At 40.8% G+C, this 21,835-nt stretch overlaps 1 long non-coding RNA gene across 1 annotated transcript in view; it reads right to left on the bottom strand.

Annotated features, from left to right (window-relative positions):
* Positions 1 to 15,516: 15,516 nt before the first annotated feature.
* Positions 15,517 to 21,835, bottom strand: part of LOC117282326 — a 50,071-nt gene continuing 43,752 nt past the window's right edge. The window contains exon 3 of the long non-coding RNA XR_004513046.1: positions 15,517 to 15,622. This is a non-coding gene — a long non-coding RNA (uncharacterized LOC117282326). The remainder of the gene's footprint in view (positions 15,623 to 21,835) is intronic.

The raw sequence follows: 21,835 nt of genomic DNA, 5'->3' as shown, positions 1-21,835 counted from the left end.
CCAAAGGCCCACCATGCACTTTCGAGACGTGTGTATTTGCCGAAAATCCCAAGGCAAGCACCCGACATTGCAGACATAAATAATGCTCTGTGGTCCGTACATTTCATCTTCGAACCACATAACTTCTTACCTATAGACCACCGGCCACCCTTCATATTACTCAGCTATTTAACATTTAAACGCCAGATTTCTGAAATGGTGGTAATCTTGAGCTGGCCGGAGTTTATTTAAATGCCCGCTGCTACTCTGCGCTTAAATGTCCGTTCCTGTTAAGGCGATTAAACAATTTTAAGCATTGTGTTTAAAAATGCTGTATCTAACTCAATTTTTATGAAAATGGATGGAATTAACTTTGTTTGTATCAGCAGAGAACATAGTGTCGCATATTATAACGGAAGGTTTGAAAATATGTAAACAAAGAGTTATACTCTATTTTCAAATTTTTCTTTTCATTTTGATACGCACCGCAAAAATTGTCTCCCAGTTCTTCACAGACTTGGAACACATGACAACTTTAGCAGTCCATTGAGTCGTAAAACAGATGGAAGCAATAAAATCATGTGGTCTTCTGCTAGCACTGCTTACGCTCTTCCGATTTTCGAATCTTTTGACTAATGGACAGAAGAGTGAAAGAATGGCTATTCAAAAGAACGCTAGAGGGGTCCCTTATTAAGTTCTAAGACCTTCCGTTATAGCTGCAAGAGATTATTGCCCTTCCTAGGTTCGTGAACAGAGAGTTGCATCGTGGTGGAGATACAGAGTGCGATCTGTTTTCTGTGCGTTCATAGTGAAATCGAATTCTGTAGTTTCATTTCAGCCTATATATACATCAAGCAGATAACAAAAGATATGGACATCGAAATTTTACTATATATTTTTAACACATTAATCTGCAGAATCTGCAATAAAAGTACTGGCTCATGGATGAGTTTGGGCATAACTCATACGTATACACTTTTTTGCTCTTGTTCATTGTTTTCCATGGCACTACAGCCCCAGTGGGCCTAGGCCTACCTCCATGAACTTCTCCTTTCACTTCGATTTTTTTTCTAGATCTTACACATTCGGTAGGCCTCCTTGGGCGGGTGATCAGTTCGTCGCAATGCCTCTATCTGTACACAAACAGAAAAATATCCTAAACAAAACAAACTGAACATTCATGCCCTGAGTGGGATTCGAACCCACGATCCCAGTTACCACGCGAGCGAAAACCGTACATGTCTTAGTCTGCTCGGCTACCGTGACCGGGATGCGTTTCTAGGAGCGAAGTTTAAATTAGGGACTGTTCAAAACGGGATATTTCGGCCACGACGATCATAATCATCAGTGGCTCGAGCGGGAAACTTCCGCCGTTAAAGATTAATAGCTTGGGACCAACCTAAAACAGCGAGAAATAAAAATGTAGCGCCATCTATGGAACAAAACTTGAACACTCGAGACTATAACCTCATACAAAGTCACTGAATATCAGTTCAGTCTTCCTATCACGCATCTATTTAAGCACTTGAGGCCGAGATAAATCAGGGCGATTTAACAAGAAAAAAATAAAAAAAAAACTCAGCGCCATCTGTGAAGTATAACCTGAACACTAGAGACTAAAACTTCATGGAAAGCCACGAAGTGGCAAAATTTGGAGTTCCTTTATGTTAAATCTGGAGGCGCATATGTAAACCGCTGTGATTTAAATGGTTAATGTAGTTCTCAAAATATTTCTGTACGTGGTAATGAAGAGAAATTTCTTACCACGTGGATCTGATCTATGATCATTCAATTTTATGAAGCGATATCACGTATGATAACAAATTCCCATGTCAGTTTTAATTCAATTCTTGTTTCAAAAGGCGTGTAAAAGTTACATTCTCCTCTTTATATGAAATATAGTTGACAAAGGAGCCAAACCAATCGTTTGGAGTACAAAAATAAAATACCAAACCTAAATTTACTATTAAATATCAGAACTCATCCCCGAAAGTCAGCAGAGTGTAAATGAGAACTGAAATAGATGGGAGACGTCCAGATTGATATGGATCTGCTGAAGGGTATGTGGCCTACATTCGGGCCAAAAATTCGTGGAAAACAATCGACAAGTTACAGCCAATCGAAGGAAGAAATATGGACGCCAACAGGGGGNGGGGGGGGGGGTCTGGAGGAGGGAACGTTTCTGTGTTTAGAGCCGGAGTGGAGTGCAGTGCAAATACAGGAAAGGAGACACAGCGTACAGAGGTCACGGATACCAGTGGTGGATCCACGGTCTCCGTGACAAAATTACAACTTATCGTTTCGTTACTCTCATGCGTTACTAAAACTGTTTGTTTTATATATACTGTCGCGTGTTGCTAGGCAACGTGACAAGAAATTTGTGCGGGTTCTCGGATTTGGCGAATACCTTTATTGGACTCACTTTTACACTCGTAAATACAATTATTCACACTTATAACGTCTTCGGGCGTTTCTTCTTCAATGTTACAACACTCTTGCACCCCTATTCTCGGTGAAGTGTCTTCTGCTCGGAGTTCAACTGTCCTTAGCTCTCGTCAGATACGAACTCTGCTGGTATCTGAGTATGAGTCTCATTTTACGACCGACGGTCAGTCAGCCAGTCTGTCTTGGCATAAAGCACCCATCTGGGGCTTGTGACCAGATCTTTATTATTGTTTGACAGTTACGGTCTTGTTTTCTTGTTTTGTGTGCGCCCTCTCTGACGAGAGGACGGGTCTGTCTTTTGTATATGCTGCTGGTCCTTGCCAGCGCAGCTTTTCTCGGGTCCGAGTCCCTTGGTACTCGAGACTATACAACCATATTATTGTCTCAAGTTTGAGACTTCCTTTTTCGTCGCCTCCTATTACTCGCAGGGTCACGGTGGAGGTATTTGAACCCACCTCCACAAGGGTCTGCTGGTCTCGAGTCGAAGTCGAAGTCGTAGTCACATTGCGACTGACGGTCTGTCAGTCAGTAAGTCTTGGTGTTGAGTCCCATCTGGGGCTCATGACCAGGTATTTATTAGTGTTTGACATCTACGGTCTTGCTTTTGTGGGGCGCCCATTCTGACGAGAGGATGGGTCTGTCTTCTATATATGCTGCTGGCCCTCGCCAGCGCAGTCTTTCTCGGGTTCGAGTCCCTTGAGACTCGCGACCATATTTTACTGTCTCAGATTTGAGACTTCCCTTTTCGTCGTCTCCTACGTCTCACAGGGTCACGGACGCTGGTCTCTTGACGAATACGAACTGTTATATCCTGCACTCGGACTGAATAAGGAACACTTTGTCGAAGGGTTAATTTCGCCCGCTGTTATGCAACGAATCTCTTGTTGCTGCGGGAATACCTGTCTACCTCAAACAATTCGTTTGTAACGATGGAAACCCCACTGTTAGGCTTTTAATTTCCGGAACAACGATTTACTCGTATTTGCTGTCTAGGAGTTTCTAGCCGTTGACCAGTGATGGACGTCCTATAGTCCGGCTTTCAGGCAGCACGTCACAATACTATCCAAACTAGGAGGCGTCAAGGAACAGACTACAACAGCGGGATTGTAGGAACATGATGACAGTTCGAATTATTTAAAATCATGTATTTATTCATCGAGCGCTTCATTATACATTATTTTCTTGTGGGTTATTCTAGCATGATGACAGTACATACACTTAGACGGTGGGATGATAAATCAATGGCGAATTTAAAGGATTTGGAAGGAAGAAGTTGTGGTCCATTAGTGGCGGTTCAGAAAATTACACGAAGAACCTTAACCAGAAACACCAATATCCTGACCAAGATTCGAACCGAGTACCACCCGAATACTAGTCTAGAGACTTATCGTTATGTCATCCCGTTCGACATATTCGTTATCCATTATTTAGCATTCATTGTTCTTTGTACGCAAGAGTTCCTCTCGCCGGGTTAAGTTCTGATTAAATAGAGAGCAGGGCCTCCTACAAAATACAGTATCAGGCAAATATAATATTTCACATCTGCATACTCTCTACACCGTCTACGCAATTATTTTCAACAAACAAAAGATATATTCTCTTAATTCACTTTTCCCACTTATTTTTAACTTTGAACAGGTATTTTCGCAGGCTATTAAAACAGAATACGATGCTACAATTTATATAAATTTCCCACACCTTTTAACGAAATGTAATTAAGTAAATAATTACCTCATTGTCACTTGTCTTCGATCTTCTCAAATTATATATAACGATATTCAAGTCACTCTAAATATTCTGAAGAACACGATTGTGATTTATTTCAAATTCGTGATAAAGTTTAAGTAAAATTACAGACGCCTCGCTTAGGAAAGCCGGTAACCAGACCAAGACAATATTTTCAATATACAAGCTAGAAAAATACTGGTAAATGAACCTGTTGGACTCTCACAGGAAAGAATTATATGCAGTGGATATAAGTATTCTGTTCATGCTATTATTATAAAATTTAATATTCAAATTCGCCATTAAAAGTCCGGAAATACAGAAGAATAAAATATAATACCCTAGTTTCGTCCACGCTTTTATATGAGAGCGAATATTATTCAATGAAAGCAAAAGGCAAAATCAGAATTAGCATCAGCTGAAATAAAATGTAAGAGAAGAACGAGGAAATACACTTCGATGGAGCATAAAATAAATAAAAATACAAAAACAGAACACTAACTGGACAGAATCTCGAAATATACGAGCGAACAATGTCAACATGTCGATAAAATGGAAAGAAAAATGTCCGAACCTACTGAAAGGTATCAATCGCGAGGATCGAGGAATAAAGAAAGATTCTTTAAGGGATAACTGAAAGACTGATGCCGGAACGGGCCAGTAAAGGGCATAATTCCTTCACTACTAGATGACAACAATAGATAATTATGTTTATGTTTATAATTCGTGAGACAATAAGAAGCAGGCCTCAAGCTTCAAACACATCTGTCACAAGACATAACTCAGTCGACCATCAACAGACTAACTGTTAGTTAGTGTTAGTTAATGTGCTGTTAGTGACTAACAGTACATTACAAGATACACCACAAACAGCAAACAACAGGAAACCGAACGCAGGAAACATTGACGTATAAAAAACGAGAAATCAAGACGAGACTACAACCAGTGGAAGGCAGAAATATATTGTCACGTGTATCAGTGACTATAGACTGGGTTTTGCTTTGGATATTGAATTTATTGCCCATTCATACACACAACTCGGAACTAAAAGTAATTGCAGCGCTATCGCCAATCTCCACACTTTGCAAATCGCCACAGCACACGCTAAGTCTTTTCCGGCCTGCTGTGTCTTCACCAGCCGTTCTCTGGTAACGACTTCTAACAGTGAAGATTCTTCAGCTTCCGCGCTCAAATCATCTCTGAATCGCGGCTTTCTTACATCCGAATCTTTTCTTCACAGACTTACATATAAAACTGACTTGGTTGCCCAAATTTTCGTCCTTACAACTCCTCGGCACGAATCGCGAAGACAAAACCGTTCATTCTCGTATGCGTATCCGTCGCTGCGGGAAGGTGTTTATTGAGCCGTTCCCTAGTAGCGGCCGACTCTTTTTGCTTATTAAGAATCTGCTTTTCAGCAACGGACGTCGTTCTGTTGTCTGTTTCGCGGCCATTGGCTAGAAACGAATGTTGCTTCAGAGCCGTTTGCTAGCAAAGACTGTTTCTCTGGCTCCACAGTTCTTGCCTTGAGCAAATATGTCACAATACCCAACTAGTACACAGAAACATCTACAAAACAAGCGAATAATACTTCACGAAAATATTTTCTGTTTGAGCAAACAATCCATATATTACAAGCAATATTCTCCTCTACATCCTAAAAACATATATCGCGGATAGGAAATCACTAGAACACAAAGAGACACAAATATATCAACATTGTACCATTTATAACAACTATACACACAATTTAATCTAAAATCACGAAATCACTCCATAAAAACGAACACAACATAGCACATTACGACCACCACATAGGCTTACTTATTTACTTACTTACTTACTTACTTACTTACTCATGGAGATGAGCCCTTCTTGAGGAGCCAACAAATCTGCAGCTACTCGAGAATTTCCCAGCATTTTATGGAACCCGAAGGTTCATTACCGTACCCCTAGCATTTTTGAGCGAATTTATTCAGCTGTATCGTAGTAATCCGTGTTTGTGGAAGATCAAAGTAAAGAGTACTCTGATAAAATAAAAAAAAAACTTGCTTATGAACAGTTACGAGTTAAGTTATCAGAAATTGATCCCGAAGCAACAAAGGAAGCAGTGGTAAAAATTAATTCATTATGAAGTCGTTTTCGGAAAGAACTGAAGAAAGTCAAGGATTCTCAGAAGTCTGGCAACGGAACAGGTGGTAATTATGCGCCAAGTTTATGGTAATATGATGACCTTTTTTTTAACGGATCAAGAACTTCCCAGACAGAGTGTCAGCAATTTGGACTGCATTACACTATTATTCTTTCTGATATGTGGCGCTACCAATTGAAGAAGGTGTCCACCCTTAAATAATTGTACCAATCACACGGCTCTAGAGTTAAATTTTTCAGTAAATTTATATGCGAGAGGTTATTTCGTGTAAGTAACCTGATCTCAAAGCGGTGTAAATTAAAAGTTCCTCCAACATGCTGCTCCGTGTACGATCCACCAAAACTGAGCACAAGACAGAACAAAACGGAATGTATGTGGCCTCTTCAGCGTTCCGTCTTACCTGACGTCTTAGAACTGCGCAGGCAAAACGGGTGCCCTTAAGATCCGTTCACTAACCTACGTCTTGGTCTTCCCAGTGGTCTCTTTCCTTCTGGTTTTCCCACCAATATCCTATACGCATTCCTCGTCTCTCCCATTAGTGCTACATGCCCTGTCCATCTCATCCTCGTTGACTTGATCATTCTAATTACACTTGGAGAAGAGTACAAGTTATGAAGTTCCTCATTATTCAGTTTTCTCCAACCTCCTGTCACTTCATCTCTCTTCGGTACAAATATTCTCCTCAACACCCTGTTCTCAAACACCCAGTCTATGTTCCTCCCTTAATGTCAGAGACAAAGTTTCACACCCATACAGAACCAAAGACAAAATTATAGTTTTGTATATTATAATGTTTATATTTTTGGACAGCAGACGAGAAGACAAAATGCTCTGGGCTGAATGGTAGCGAGCATTCCCCCAGTTCAATCGCCTCTTAATTTCCTCCTGAATCAGGCTTCGATTTGTTATCGTCGATCTGAACTGTGCCACATTCTCAAAACATCTGCTTCCTATCGTCATATCATGATTTTGCCCTGCAGTTTTCTACCATTTTATATATGCATATATTTTATCGTATACATATTTTATAAAATTTTAATAAGACCATATTATTGCAAATATGTTTCGTACATTCACTCCAAAACACGTACACAGTTTATAATTTATGACGTTGAAAGATGGATCAATTTTCATCATATACGAGTAATTCAGCGAAAATGTAGCATGTTCTATTCTTATGCTTGCACGCCTGATAGTGGTCAAAAGGGACCGAATAATGTTGTGTGATTAATATGATAAATGATTGGCTTATTGTACATACTTGATCCAACTCATTTTATTATGCAATAATAAAACGTCGTTGTGTGAGGGTACAGAAATTTTAATACCTATACACAAGAGACTACATAAAATATAAACAATATTTATGAATTAAACCAGTCTAAATTCCTTAAATCTTTCAACGGGATATAATTTAGCTTAAAATATGGCGTGAAAATGATTTCTGTACAAATTCAGTATTTTTATCCTTATAAATTATCTTCTTCAAAAATATCTAATCCCAATAAAGCACTTAGTAATAAGTTAACGCCAAATAAATCATACCAACCCTATCATCTGTATCATAATCCCATGTTAGACTTGCTGCAATACCGGCTTCTCGAACACACTATCCAGTACCGTTCATCGCTGTCATGTTCTGTTCATGTACATAACTACTACCAACTATATCATATCAAGTATCATATATATAACGATGTAAGTATCTTGTTTAATTCTGATCTTATTCTTAACTACTGCCTATTCTTGGTTCCTGACACACGTAAATCACGACATAATAGGAAGTCTTAGCCTTCACGTGCTTGGAAAGTTAAATTTTGTTTAGGTACAGACTCAACCTCGTATCTCATTGTTATCGGTGGCACTTTCAGTGGGGCTAAAATGGCCGGAGCCTGAAGTTAATAACTTCCAAACATTTAGTATCAATTTTCACGGCGCCACATCTCGTAGTGAGGTGCATTTTCATTTTTATCTTTTTAAATCTTCCATCCGCCACTGACGAAGTCATATTTTTGGGCAAACAACCGTCGCAAGTTCCATGAAGCAGAAAAGCCCACCTATACTGCCTCCAAATCAAACTTTCAAGTACTCCACACAGTACTCAAGTGGAGTTCAGAGCTCTGGAACAGGGGGATGTCATTTCAGTTTTCTTCTTTAAAAGGGATGGCTCCCATGGAGCATTGCAACCCCTTGACTGTATCGCTGTACACATAACGTGCTATCAGACCGAACACAAGCTTCATGACCCGGGTAGATTTCTGAAAAGAAAGAAAAAAGCTTGTAGCGGAAAGAGCGAAAAGAATTCACCACCCGAAGAATACTATTTCACGGTTGTGACGCCATGTAGCTTGGTAGAAAATTCCTCACTTTTCGGAGGAGCCTCATGCTTCCATCGTCAGTTCCAAAGAGTAAGTGAAGAAAACAAACTGCAGGCTACACTACATCTACTGAAGGAACAAGGGCTCGTGTTCAGTGATGCAGAATGTTACGTCATCCTTAGAAAGTTGTATACCCATTGCTAGGCAACGACTCGGTGAACACATTCCCTCGAAGCGTATGCGTGTAACAGAAGAAAGTTCATTGCTAGGCAATGAACCAGTAAACACGGCTCCTTAAAAACAGAGATTGTGTTTTCTGTGTGGTCCGTGCCGATGGGTTATAAAAGGAAATGGGCAGAAGACATGACCAACGCGAGTCCCAAGAGACTCGGATCCTAGAAAGACTGCGCTGGCAAGGGCCAGCAGTATATACAAAAGACAGACCTGTTCCTCATTCTGTCTGTTTCCCATCACACAGAATACAACAAATAGTTGCAAACTTCTTAGGCAGCGTCTACACGACCGCACAAAAGGGGTCCGTTGTAACGAACGTACTTTGCTGAGGACATTGCTGAGGACACCACGCAGTTGCAGAATGTGGTGCGTAGTTTTGTCTGCAATAAAACTACGCACCGCGTTCTGCAACTTTGTGGTGTCCTCAGCAAAGTACTTTCGTTACAACGGACGCATTTTGTGCGTTCGTTTAGACGCTGCCTTAGTCGAGAAGGATAACATAGCGGTAAGTTAGTACACTTGTATTTGGTAAGTAATCTGTTCAAATCTAGGATAAATTACCAGCCATCGTTGCTGAGATATTTCGCAGTGTTCCTCAACCTTCAGCAAGCCTCCTGATTACCTGTTCATGATTCGACATAATGTGCTCTCGACACACTATAGCCTCTGCAGTATAAACAGCATCATCAAATAACCTAAGAAGAAATCAATTAACAGACATTTAATGTTCTAGTGATAGCTATTTGTTAATTTACCGGTGCTTCCATCTCCTAACATTACTTACAGCGTCGTAGTACAGTACGGGTAGCTATTAATGGACAGGGCAGCATGTGGATAGAAGTAGCTGTAGTGTAACTTAAGAAAATATCCTGGAAGGACTGAGGAAAATAAGAAAATGTCCATTATAGCTTGTTTAGGCCTAGATTTAAACCCGAGACCTCCAGAAGCAGGAATCCTCGACCTCGACATTGTTTTGATATAGCTATCCCTCTAACAGGCCGCGGAGACCCATAGGATTGTGAGACGTCGAGGCCTCCACATAATCTAGACAATCGGCTCACAGATGACGGTAAGGTTGTCAGCCTAACGCGCCGGCCGCCATTTACCCCCAGCAAGATTACTGGCACTTATTTCTGTTAGAGGCTGAGTCAACCCCAGGGCCGCGGTGTGTCTTGAAGCATTAGGTAAATTGGAAATTTCCAATGACCTCATCCGGAATCGAACCCGCGACCTTCCGACTTGTAGCATAGTGCCTCAATCAACTACGCTACCGCGTTCCCCTTTTTTGATATAGTGATACAGTAATTTGGTGTAGACCTCGAACTAGGAAAGTTTGTGCGTGTTTGTGTGGGTGGGGGGGGGGATTGATGGGTGAGCGATCACGCGCATTGGAGGCATGTTATTCATACAGCAGAAAAATAGTTAGACTCTGGGAAAGAAGTCATGCAGAAGTTGACCAAATACAGGAAAAGAACAGAGGAGCTGTGTTCATTATTAATTTCGACAGTCGATAGACAAAGAGTAGTAGCCCTAACTCCCCGACTTCAATATCGCGGAGACAGAGCTCTTTATAGGGGCCCAAAGCCTGTCTGGACATGCTAAAGAAGAGAAAAATCCGTGATCGTCGTGAAATAAAACCTCTGCCATCTTGTGTATAGCCAGCCAATTTACTGACTTAATTATCCAGAATCATAGACGTAAAAGAATGCCAATTATGCGAGATTTGATGTTCTCACTGCAGTTACTGTGAACATTGGATATGATGCTATACATAAACTAGCAGATTGCCAACGTTTCGAATGAACTTGCTGCTTACAACTTCAGGATAGACGTTGGTAGATATCAACCGAAACTACACTGCGTCAGATCACAGACGATGATAAATATTCAAGAAACAACCACCCTCTGTCAGTAGAACATAGAAGTTAAACAACAAAAATAACAGTGCCTGCCATTGGACATGAACTCGAGCCAGCCCCATCCACCTCCGATCCCAACAATCTGTCGCTTTAAGATCCCTATTGTTGCTAATATATCGTTTCCTTCCTCATCTTCAAGTTGACATCTGTTCACGTGTCTTCCCTGGCGGAAATCTATGTTCATTTATTACGTACCTTACATTCCCACCCCAACTGTGTTCTCCTTAGCTTCACTGTCCAGCATACAGCAGGACAGTTGCATCAATGGCAGAGTGTCTTTACGAAGCGATCAGTTAGTACAGGCATGCAAATATTTCCCTGAGGATCTAATTATTTTCTGAAAAGTGTGCTTTATAATTGACCTCAGAAACCAAGACCAGATTTTCTTACCAAATAAAAATGCTAATTCCGCTTTCCAAATAGTTCTTGATGTTATCCCCTTGGCTAACTCTTAGATCGTGAAGATGGAAGTATCGCTTTCCTCCGAAACGTCAGTGTACTTCTACCGGACAACATGGTGTCATATTCAAGAAGAGTGTACTCCTTATATTACTTTCTATGTTATAATCCTCTGTGTCTAAAATGCAAATTAACGACAGCACCCACCGTCTGTGTTACAGTAGTAAATATTGTCTTCGTTTCGAGAGAATTTATGCCTCCTCTTTCACTGCCTTGGTGGCGGGAAATTGGCATCAGATGAATTTTGACTGTGTAGAATAAAATTAATCTCTCTTCGTTCGCTTGGATGCTGGGATGGTGGGTTCGAATCCCATTCAGGGCGTGGATATTTAGTGTGTGTATGTGTTTATTCTGTGTTTGTGTTGTCCTGCGTTTAGGTAGTTGCCTTGCGACGGGCTGATCACTCGTTTAAGGAGTCCTTCCGTCTGTGTAAATATGATTACAGAATTGAATAAGAGGCTTGGGCCCTGAGTGGCTTGGAAGGGTCACTGGAAAGAGCTAACGGTTACGAATTATGATTGGCCAAGAAGATGTATACAAAATAATGGGGCACACTGGTCTCGGTTCCACCCAAGCGAGATCGCAACTACCTTCGCTGCAACTGATATTTTGATGAAAAAATTAATAGCGGGGACAGCTGAGACTACGGGTTGGGCGGCCGGGATTTGGTTCCGGCAGGAGAAAGAGGTTTTTCTCTATTACACAGCTTCCAGAACGGCTCTGGGGTCCACCCAGCCTACTATTCACTGGGTATCGTGTGCCCTTTCCTCAGAGATGCAGTGTTTTGCCTCCACCTAGCACCGAGGTCAAGAATGGTGGAGCTATAATTCCACTTCCCCATATATCTTCATGGCTTAGTGCCTAATTGCATAATAACGTTACCTTACCTCACTTTTAATTTAACATGAAATATACTCAATTAATGCTGATGCAGATACGGCAAGTATGACCTGTGTTCTTGTAGGCAGTGAGGCAAATTGTAGTACACGACTGGGCTGTTGTGTTGGCGAAAGTTCAGTTCGTGATTAGGTTCAAGCACGGAGAAGCGTCCCTCACCACTTCTGTACACACGCCCACAAGAATAGCTGAAAAAAAACTAATCAGAACAAATCCGTTGTGAAAATGCAATGCAAATGAAGCTTGAATTTCCCTGTAGTTACCATCCAATCTCCCCTCCATAATAAGCACTTTTCCCCCGTCTTTCGCTGCCTCAAGCCTCTCGCCATTCTTGTGAAGCAAAGAAATTTTCATCCACCGTTCTGCTCGATTTTCTTCAACATTCCCCCCCCCCCCCGACTGTTTTCGCGCCACCAGAGGGAACTTTCCAGAATAAAAGTGTAAGGAAAAAGTTACAAAAATGTCTGCTTGTGTAATTTACTGTAAATTAATTATAATTTGTGCGTGGACAAAATGTAAAAGGTGAAGAGTTTGTGGGTTGGTCTCACGAGCGGTGGTACCAGTAACGAACAGAGTAGCAACCACTTTCGTGGTTACATTCAGATTCCTCCTTTCTTGCGGCATGCGTTTTCCAATGGCCATGTTTATTACAGTGCTACATACAATCTGCCCGCTATAAACATGTGGACACGTTTCTCAGACGCTCACATTCTGCAGTGCTTCTTTTCCTAAGCTCCTGTTCTTTCCCCCACTTTGGCGTTACAGCCCAAATTTGGGCCTTGGCCTACCTCCATGAAACTCTCCGTTTTACTTCGGTTAACTAAATCTTAGACATTCGGTAGGACTCCTTGGTCGGGTGATCAGCTAATCGCAAGGCCTCTACCTGTATACAAACACAGAAAATCACAGACACACACACACACACAAACACTAAACATCCATGCCCTGAGTGGGTTTCGAACCCACGATCCCGGCTTCCGAACGTGCGAAGACAGTACATGCCTTACACCGCTGAGCTACGGTGACCGGCGAAGCTCTTGCTTACTGCATGTACTCGTATATATATTTTTTTTAATAATACATGATCGGCAATCAGAATACAGTGCATTCTATAAGCTAATGTGTTGATCCGTGCTAGGTGTCCTAGCTACAGCTGAGCTGTGTTGAGGTTAAGGTCCAGCGATATTACCTCAGAGTTTTCAATTATTATCTGTTGGCCACTGTCTCTTGAGTCTCTGTTAACTGGTTGTAGTATTTGGCTGAGTAGTGGATTTGGGTGATCTTCTTTGTTTTGTATGTGCCTGGCAGTTTTTGTTTTGATGACTTCTTGGATTGTAGGGATGCGGAGTTCATTGTGAAGTGTGTAATTAGTTATATACCACGGGGCGTTCACTGTTTGTCGGAGTATTTTCGCCTGCTGTCTCTGTATGATGGCTGTGTTGGATTTACTGGCACATCCCCATAGTTCAATGCCGTACGTCCATATTGGTTTGATGATAGTTTTGTAAATTAGGATCTTGTTTTACATTGTCAGTTTTGACTTCCTGCCGATTAGCCAGTTTAATTCTTTGTTTTTCATTACTATCTGGTTTTTCTTTTTTTGGATATGCTCTTTCCAGTTTAGTTTATTATCCACGTGTAACCCTAGGTACTTAGCTGTGCTCTTTTGTGGTATTATGATATTGTTGATTCGCACTGTTGGACTGTCCCCATGCTTCAATCGAAATATTACATGCGTTAATTTAGCCTCTTTTACTTTAACCCTCCACTCGTATATATGAGAAGCATAATGTGTGTTGAAACGCTGACAAGAACAATACGCTCACTGGTTCCGTACAAGCAATATTAATTACAAATTCTATCCGTCATCTGACATCAATTTATGGAATACTAAGTTCTAAACGATATGATTGGCAGGATATTTAGCATTCATGGCTGAAATTAGAAAAGCACAAAAATGTTCAGAAAAGAATACTATACAGATGCGACAATTTAGAAAAAATTAGACAAAGATGGAAGTGTAATATTAAAATGAATCTGAGAAAAAATGTTCATGTTTGAACTGAATTAATCTGGCTCATAATAGAATTGACTCGCAGCTTTCTTTAAACACGGAATTGAAGTTACAGTTTCAATAAGAGCGGATAATTTCTTGAGTAGATGATGGACTGTCAGCTTCTCAAGAATGATCCTGCATCGATGGCTATCCGATGTTTAATAAAACCCATGTTTAGAATGTAAGGTTCTCCGGAGCTGCAGCTCAGTAATTGGGTGCGTTACAGTATCCGTGGAGAGTGAAGAGAGTAGCCATGCTGCATCACGGAACACGTGATCCTTAAGCCTATTGGAACGTGTGTGTTTGGCAGGTGTTCGCTTTTGAAGAGAGGGAATGTTGGCACGCCTGTTGTGCACATCCCAGCGTCCGTCACTTGGTTGACAATACCACGTGGTTAAAATTTGTTATTAATCTGCTTCGAGATCGATCGAACAGTACAGTCTTTGCAAAAGGGTCTAAACATCACGACGCAATTCTTTTTAAAAGAATTTCAGTTGTAATATACGCAGGTCACGCTCTTACGAGCAGTTGTGTTCCAGGATATAATTCGGAATACGAGGCTTCATAATGTGAATCGCTGTTTTTCGTAGCCACAGTATCATATCTGGACGTTACTCTGCGACTGACCAAAAAATGAATACCAAAATATACAAAACCACAAACTGTATTGCCTGAAATGACAAAAAAAAAGGCATTGAAACCCGACTATGCTCTAACAAGGATATATCATTTGGGATCTCTACGTTATATTGTCGCTTGTATCAGTGACTAAACACGGGGTTCGGATTGGTAATTGGATTCAGTAACCACCTACAGGTAGTAACTATAAAATAATTATTACACTATTGCTGATTTACACAATTTACAATCACTCCACACTAATCGTCTGAGTCTATTTCCACTAGTCTTCACTATCCTTTCCCTGACAACGGATTTATAACACAGGAACTAAATTAAACACTCCCAATATCACTGTACTTCAGTACGTGTAACGTCACACACTAAGTCTTCTAATGACCTCTGAGCAAAATTAGGCAAAAAGTTTCCCGCCCAAGTAGTTTCCAATGCCTCCGGTAGATGGGGAAGTTATCGGGTACCAATGCCAGTAGAGGGCCGACCTCGCTGGCAGAAAGGGGAGATAGCGGGCACCAGTATCAGTAGGGTATGGCGACAGTAGAAATTAAAGGGGGATGTACATAGTCGTGGTGCATGGGGAAACCCACCCCCTCTATACTGAATAACTGAATAGTTAGTTCGGTGGTAAATAGCTACTTTGTTCGTTGTTTTACTAGTTATTTTAACAGCTTCTCCCATCTTCAACCTACTCTTTTCTTGGGGACGGTAGCTGCATTCGTCCCTGGTTTCATTGCCGTGTTCGAAGTGCTCCCGAGATGGAATGGGGTGTCAACCTTAAGCCTTCGCCAAGAAAAGTCTGGATCTGAGAACAACACGTATTTAATAGCAATTAAACACAAATTCATTTGACATACAACAATAATAATAATAGCAACAAAAAATAAAAGAGACTCCGGTCATTTATATAAATTTGCAACAACCACGAAACTCTGACCTCGACCACCTTAGTCGGTCCAGTCTGAAACCCAAATAACGTAATCACTCAGAGCTGTCTGTCTACTCCAGAACCAGAAAACCGCCAAAACCCACGTAACATTATCTGGTCACACAGAAACAATGAAGCAAGTCCAAACAAATAATACTAGAGAAGAAAACAGAAAACCTAGTTGCAACATCCTAAACGAAAATCTTACATTACCTTTCAACAAAAAAGGCGCCTTGGCCTCAAGGCCGGAGCGATGAATAGAAACATAATTTGGAGGGACTACATGGACATAGAATTTCGCGGCCTACTTCGCCCACCGAGAGTAAGCAAACACAAAACTATCTCCACCCGCACCGAAAGAGGTCTTCCTTTCCAAAAATGGCAAATCGAGTGGTAAAAATGGATGATGGGACAAAGGTAAGCGAGTGAGGACTCGAATGCTGGGGAAGGGATGAAGATTGGGGGGGGGGTTCCGGGCCGGAAGGCGCTACTGCCGAACCTTCAGAGTAGAAAATGTGGCTCAATTTTGCTATTAAATTAGTTGATCGGACAGTTATTCATCCATTCAGTTAGTTAACTTATTTGCTTGTTTGTTTGTTGGGTACTTCGTTAGTTAAAGTGGTTTAAACTCTGCTCCTTGAATTTAACTACTTTGTTGGTTAGATGGTTGGCCAGTTAGTTACTTAGTGCAGTTAAGCTCTGCTCCATGTTGTTACTTAGCTATCCATTAAGTTGGCTTACTGGATGGTTAATGTGGTTTCGCCTCTTATCCGTATAGTTAGTTGGTCTGTTTGTTGACTGACTGGTTAGTTAGTTGATTGAACGGTTGGTAGGTTGTTTGGTTCGTTAGTCGATGGGTCTGTCGGTTGGTTCTTCGGTTAATTAGTTAGTTGGTTAGTTAAAGCAGTTTGAACTCTACTCCACGGAGTTGTATGGTTTTTCTGTTGATTTGCCAGTCATTTAGCTCAAAATTATTTAAATATTCAATTAGTTCGTCAATCACTTAGTCAATTAATTAATTTCATGGTTGCTTAGTGAGTTAGTTGATCATTTCATTAATTAGTCAGTCAATCACCTGATTACAGTGGCCGTCCGGCCTAAGGCATGAACTGTCTTCGTTTGCTTGAACACTGGGATCGTGGGTTCGAATCCCACTTGAGGCATGGATATCTGTGTGCGTTTATTCTGTGTGTGTGTTGTTCCGTGTGTAGGTAGTGGCCTTCCCACGTTCTGATCCCCCGTTCAAGGAGTCCTAACGAGTGCGTGAAAACCAAGAAAATTAAAAAAACGACCAAGCCCCAAAAAGGAATGTGGAACCACAGACAGGCAGACAGACAGAGAGATAGAAAGATAGACAGATAGATAGTCAATCAGTCTACTAGTCAGTCAACCAGCTAATCTACTAAGTCACTCGGTCAGCCAGTCAGTCAATCAGTCAGTTAGTTAGTTAGTTAGTTAGTTAGTTATCTGATTGAATGTTTGTCTGGGTGGTGTTTCAGCTAGTTAGCTAGATAGTTAATTAAAGCAGTTTTTACTGAAAGCATCTTACTCTAATTTTAAAAATGTATAGTTTTTATTTCAGTTCTACCTAATTGTTTGGAAATAACGTGGCTTCATCCCTGCAACGCTACAATAACGGATCATTATCACCAAAACTCTATGTGGCAGATCGCCACTGTATGCCCACCCGATAATGATTAATACGTTTAGAGGTCCCGGCTGCCTGTACAGTGTTGCCAACCACTAACCGCACGGCCACAAAGAACTTCCACTCTCATTAAAACTCGTGTTAAATCAGACGAAATGTTACACAGCAACACTGACAGCAAAGGAAGTATCAAACAGTTTACATCAGAGTTCCTCATACAGGGAATGAGGCTTGGGCGTGGGTTTAACCACAATTCACTGTGAAAGCTTGTTCAGTGTGAAAACACAGCCTAAATCCTCTATCAGCCTAAAACTATAACATGCTTAAACAAACAAAACAAAACTGATGGCTGTACAAATGAAAAAATAAATCAGCTACAAAAAATTCTCCTAAATTCCCTTCGAAAATATCACATCTTCCATAACTAAAATATGAAATCTTTCTCGTGAAGCTTGCTGTTACGTAAACAATTAAATACGTTAATAAAGGAGAGGCAAAGAAAACATGAGGTCATAGAGCAAATGACGAAGTTGTAATTGTGCAAAATAAGGGCAGTTCCCACACAACGTCAGATTTCAGTTAACTGGGACAAGAACGTATATTCGAACCTGCTCTAAATTATGCATCACACCATGAAGATATACGGAGAAGTGGAAGTGTAGCTCCTTGCATTCTTAGCTTCAGCACTATATAGAGGCTAGTTGTTAGCTTAGTGGCATTGCCGTTTTGCCCCCAGGGAAAGATCTCCGTCACTGAATGGGTATGAGCTTAGTTTAGCCCTGGAGCAAGTCTGGAACTGTGGAAAAGAGAGACACCTGTTGCACTTTCCCGCAATTGAACCTCGCTTCCTTGATCGTCAATCCCTTAGCGTGTTCCTATACTACCTGAGATATATTTGCTTCTGAAGAAAACAAATATTAATTACAATCCAAGCAGTGTAAACCAATTTTGAAGATGTGCACAGTAACAAAGCTGAAGGTTTTCGAAGGACAGATCGTCGGAACACAGCAACTGAAGAAGAACATTTCGTGCAACCATCAGATACTGTTAAAAACAAAGATTGAAGGAGAGGACTACCTGTTTTTAGACAAAGAGGCTACACGAAGGAGTTCCATTAGCTCGCCTGAGCAGTCTGTAAAGCAACAGCTCTGAAAACTTCTTCAGCACAAGCGGAAGGGATACACCGGGACTCGCAGCGGAACTGTTTTTAAGTTGGTAAAGAAGTCCTTAAATTTGGGTGTAATCCGTAAAGAGACTGATGAGGAGAAACGTCATGAAACAGTAATTATCTTGTAGCATCACATAAGCTTCACTGCTACAGGTACAGCCAGTTTCACGACATGTCTCAGTCTCTAAACGGTCGTTGTACACGTAAAATCATACAAACAAGTTCTTAATTCAGTAAAAGTTATTGTTTTCTATAACTGATATTCCAAAATGAGTCCGTCTTGCAACTGTTTTCATTATTACGAGTATTAAAATGAGTCAGTTGTCAGGATCCCATACAGAGATGTATAAAATTGGACAATAAAATGATTAAAACATTAGAACATATATTCATCAGCCAGACCTAAACCCATCCCATAGATTCATTTATGTCAAAGTCATTGCAGCAGATTTAGGGCCCACAGGCGCATATCAGTTCACTCCTATGTCTTCTGCTTTCCCTCATTCACATCTGTGTTGTCACTGGTAACTGGAAACCCATATTTAAGAATATTATTCACAGAAGCAGATGATTAATCTGTACAATCACCAAATTTTCATGTTAGCCTCTATATACAAATATCTAAATTTAAATGAATATGAAGTCCAAAATTTTCCAGATGTGTTCGACATTTGTTACTGCCACTGTAAGTATTAGTGCTAAGCTATAGTTTAAAATATTTATTCTCTATCTCGAATTGCAGGAATGAAATGTAAATATAAGAGGGCTATTCAGAACGCGACTTTAGGCAACTTTTGTAGGAGTGGGGGAGAGCTTGGGCGTGCGAGGTACCGTCACATAACACATTGTCTTCTAAACAATCATATGACTGGTCACCTAGTGTTTGTTTTTGTCTCTACAAAGTGAGTGAGCAGGTCACCAATCCATACTTTATTTTGATTTTTATTTATTTATTTATTAACCTATTGACATAATTTAAATGCTACATTTGGAGCATAGCTCTGTATGGGGCTGGTACTTGGAAACTTAGGGCAGTAGATCAGAAACATCTGGAAAGTTTCGAAATGTGGTATTGGAGAAGGATGGAGAAGATCAGTTGGACCGATTATGTGAGAAATGAAGAAGTGTTAATTAGAGTCAGTGAGCAGAAGAATATCCTACACGAAATAAGAAAACGGAAGGCTAATTGGATCGGTCATGTCTTACGCAGAAACTGCCTTCTAAAAGAAGTTACTGAAGGAAAGATAGAGAGGTGGATAGAAGTGACAAGAAGACGAGGAAGGAGATGTGAGAAGATGCGAGATGACCTTGGGGACAGAAGAGGATACTGTCATTTGAAAGAGAAAGCTCTAGATCGCATTAAGTGGAGGAATTGTTTTGGAGGAGACTGTGGACCTGTCGTCTGACAGATTACTGATGATGATGATGATGATGATGATGATGACGACGACATAATTTGACGGCTGGAAGACAGCCTCCCATAAGGATTAAATAGTTACTTTATTGGCTGCGAAACATCGTCGTAAAAAAGTCTAAAATAGTTTACATCGTAGTTACTTGGCAACGGATATAGGAAGTCCATACTGAAGTTTTGCGATAATTCTCAAGTACTAATTCTGAAGCTTTCAATTTATTTTATGAAGATAATAAATATATTGCATAAATAATAAGAGGCCAATAAGTAATTCGCTTATTTATGTTTCATTTGGCATAGCTGACATTGCCTCTGTCTATACAGTCGAATGATAGAATGAGAAATTAATCATGAATTTGAATGATTCATCAGCGGAGCTGCTGTGTCCTTCTTTGAGGTCCTGTTCCGACATTTGCCCAGGAAGTGAAGAAAACTACAGAGAGCCTTAGTCAGAACAGCAGGTACCTCAGCCGTAATTATAACCCGGGGTCTTCTAATACGAATTCAAAATTAAATTAATATGGAGTGATGGTAAGAAAACACGAGATATATGTCCGAAGAGATGATTTCTGGATCAGGAATCGAACTGCGACCCACTGCACACCGCTAATCTGCATATGAATATTAAGAACTGTACGGTTTATCGTAATTAGCCTATAACTTTGGTTTATAAATTGACTCTTTATGTACTCGAACGATCGATTTGTTGCATTCAGTTTAAATCGCTACTAACTCTCTCGGACTTACCTCACGATTGAAAACGCGAACTCCATTGAACCAGAGCCACCCCAAGGCTTCAGGTCTGTTTGTTCGCACCCTGGCAACTCGAGAGGCGTAAGGAAAGAGGTTACCACGTAATCCCACACTCAGTGGGTGTCCCATAGCGTGATTGGTGCAAACAAGCTGTTCAAAGGTTGTGACGTCAAACGTCGTATACATCTCCTTTCAATAAATCAGACCACTGGATTTTAACAGGTCTTTCACGGTAACAACTCAAATAACACGCAACTCGAAATTGTCTGCAGTCGCTGCTAACTTGATATCCCAGAGAGTGTCTACAAGGAACGGAAAGGTAAGCTTCCGAAAGAGATCAGGATATAGCACGCTGGAGAGTACAGAACGCCAAGAAATGTGTTCATCTGTATATCGGCTACCCATAACTTTGACAGAAAGTTCTGGGAAGAACTAGTCACCTACATTCCATCAGCTACAATTTAAATATTTGGTACGAACAGAGAAGTCTGTAACATATTTGTATAATGAAATCAGTAAAACAATCAAATTTGAGAGGCTGGGGGCCTAGGTATTACTCATGGGAGTAATTTATGAAGTTGAGATGACCTCAGATCTCAAGACACTGTGGCGCGTCTCCTAAAAGCCGGAACATCTGAGCCACAGCGGGCATCCGTTATTACGCAACGGCTCCGTATCCACGGTTCTTTATCGTTATCCAGGCGACAACGCATACATAATAGACGTTACCACGCAAGTGAGAAACCAGAACTAGTGAAGTTCCCGCGGCAACGAATACACTAGCTATCGGCGGATAGAACAGGTGAAAAGAATCCTTGAAGAAGGTGTCTTCTAGGCTGTCCGAATGTTGAATACAACAGACCAAACAGAACAGACAAGGGAAGAATGATATGCATGTGATAGAAAGATGGCTACAAAGGATCGTAACTTCAAGACGTCAAACTTACATAGAAGACAGATTATGTTGAGTTAAACAAACTGATCTCACTAATGGAAAAACAGCTTTCGCTTATTTTCTCTTAAAACTTTATACAACGCAAAATAAAACCGTTGGCGTTATTAGCCAAATCGACAGTGGCTGTCTTACATGAACTGCAATGTTATCGT

This window comes from Cryptotermes secundus, unplaced genomic scaffold (genome assembly GCF_002891405.2).
Source record: "Cryptotermes secundus unplaced genomic scaffold, Csec_1.0 scaffold186, whole genome shotgun sequence".
Lineage (NCBI taxonomy): Eukaryota > Metazoa > Arthropoda > Insecta > Blattodea > Kalotermitidae > Cryptotermes > Cryptotermes secundus.
Note: the sequence above shows the minus strand (reverse complement) of the source record. Positions and strands in the feature narration are given on the sequence as shown.